We start from the raw sequence: 2,091 nt of genomic DNA on the forward strand, positions 1-2,091 counted from the left end.
TATCCTCTTGACTTTATTTTTAAAATCATTCGAGAACGACTCAGATGCCTTTTCGTGGGGAGATAAAAAAAACAGTTACTTGACAATACATCTGAAGAATTAAAAAAAATCTCTTGGTTCACCGTTCCGTATGTTCCCTCAATTTCAGAAAGATTCATAAATATTTTTAGAAATTCAACCTCAGCTGCGCCTTCGAATTGTTACTGAAGATGGCTCGAAGAATGAGCCGAAACGTTTAATAATAAATTATGTATATCTGAAATCTTTACAGATTATTTACTTTTGCGCACCGTCTACCGCGCTTGACTCGTATTCGCCGCCTTTGTTACTATTATTACCTATTTCACGAGTCTTATTCCTTTAAATTCCTCGGAAAGTTCTGAAATTTTCATCCTAGTATAATGTTCTAAGTCCGTCCCATTATTGTCCCGAAATATTCAGGACGAATTCAAGATCATCCTGAGGACATCTTGTGCTATTAGGGTGAACACTGTAATGTGTCGGTAATTCCTGTCAGTATAGCATCCTTTTAAGAATAAATTAAATCTCAATTTTTTTCATTTCTTTCGTTTATTGCTTTTTTATCCAAATCAGCAATTTAATGACTCTATAAGCATTAATACTGCATAAACATATTTTACGTATAAGATATACCCTATGATCAGAAAGTACTGGGAATTTTTAAATAAAACAAAATAGAGTTAAATTTCAGGCAAATTTATTTTATCTCCTTCAAAATATGATCCATCTGAAGCAACACACATGTGCCAACGCTTGACCCAGTCCTCCATGCATCCCTGGTAGGCCGACGAAGGGATGGCCTTTAGTTCCCTCGTCGCATTCTCTTTGATCTCCTCGATCGACTGAAATCTCTTTCCACGAAGTGGCAACTTCAACTTGGGGAACAAAAAAAAGTCGCACGGGGCCGTATCAGGTGAATACGGTGCTTGCTTGATGGTATTTACTTGATGTTTGGTCAAATAATTCATTGGTGTTTTTGCAAGAAATTCAGATCCTTCGGAACGAGCCTGGCTGCCACGCGTCTCATACCCAAAACATCAACCACAATATGCTGTGCCGTTCCATATGCAATGCCAAGTTCACTAGACATCTCTCTTAAGCTGATATGACGATTTTCAAGCATCATTTCTTTCACTTTCTTCACGTTTTCATCGGTGTTCGACGTCGATGGACGTCCGGAACGAGGGAAATCTTCCACCACTGTACGACCACTTTTAAAGTCTTTATACCACTCGTATGCTCTTGTTTTTGATAGAGCAGATTCGCAAAATGCTTTTTGCAACATTTTCAGTGCATCGGCACACGAAATTTCGTTCGCAACACAAAATTTCAAACAAACTCTTTGTTCAACAAAATTATTCATGGTAAAATGCGGCAAAATGAAAAAAGTTGACTGATGTAAACAAACGCCAGGCAGACACTAATGATCGGATGGCACTAAAACCTGACAGATGTGCGTCTTAAGGTCGTACCAAGATAAGAAAAAAAAATAAACCGGTTCCCGCATGCGCGGTACTTTTAAATAAAAAATTCCCGGTACTTTCTGATCATAGGGTAAACTCATTATTTTGTTACCGTAGTTCTTCTTATAAAATTTTTATTTAATATATTTACTCCACTTGATGAACGTAGCAGATTTTGATTTGTCGTAGTTAAACAACAGATAAAACAAAAAGCCCAAAATTGAATCAATAGTTATACAATGTTGCAATCTTGTAAATTGAAACATTTCTGCAATGTTTCTATGTTAAATGACTTGTATATGAATACGCAAAGACGCAAAACGTCGCGGAAGAGTAAAGTAAAATGTATGTCAATATATGCATGTACATACATAAATATTATGGATGTTATTTTACTGTTGTTTAACCTGTCTTTATTACAAAATTATATGACGTAAGAATAGTTAATTTTATTTTTAAATTCTAATATTTTTAAATTAGAGAAGAGAACATCCAAAGGTAATTCCATTAACATTTAACTATGTCAAATCATCTCCATATAATTAAACTCAATCTCATGAAAAGTTTATAAGAAGTAAAATATGCAAATTTTTTCAGAATTTTATTT

At 34.8% G+C, this 2,091-nt stretch overlaps 1 long non-coding RNA gene across 1 annotated transcript; it reads right to left on the minus strand.

Moving 5' to 3' along the window:
• Nucleotides 1–559: 559 nt before the first annotated feature.
• Nucleotides 560–1,797, minus strand: LOC120359540. The gene is made up of 2 exons (XR_005576316.1): nt 1,597–1,797; nt 560–607 (listed from the first exon to the last, which is right to left on the minus strand). It is a non-coding gene; the product is annotated as an uncharacterized LOC120359540 (long non-coding RNA).
• Nucleotides 1,798–2,091: the final 294 nt, after the last annotated feature.

This window comes from Solenopsis invicta, chromosome 14, assembly GCF_016802725.1.
Source record: "Solenopsis invicta isolate M01_SB chromosome 14, UNIL_Sinv_3.0, whole genome shotgun sequence".
Lineage (NCBI taxonomy): Eukaryota > Metazoa > Arthropoda > Insecta > Hymenoptera > Formicidae > Solenopsis > Solenopsis invicta.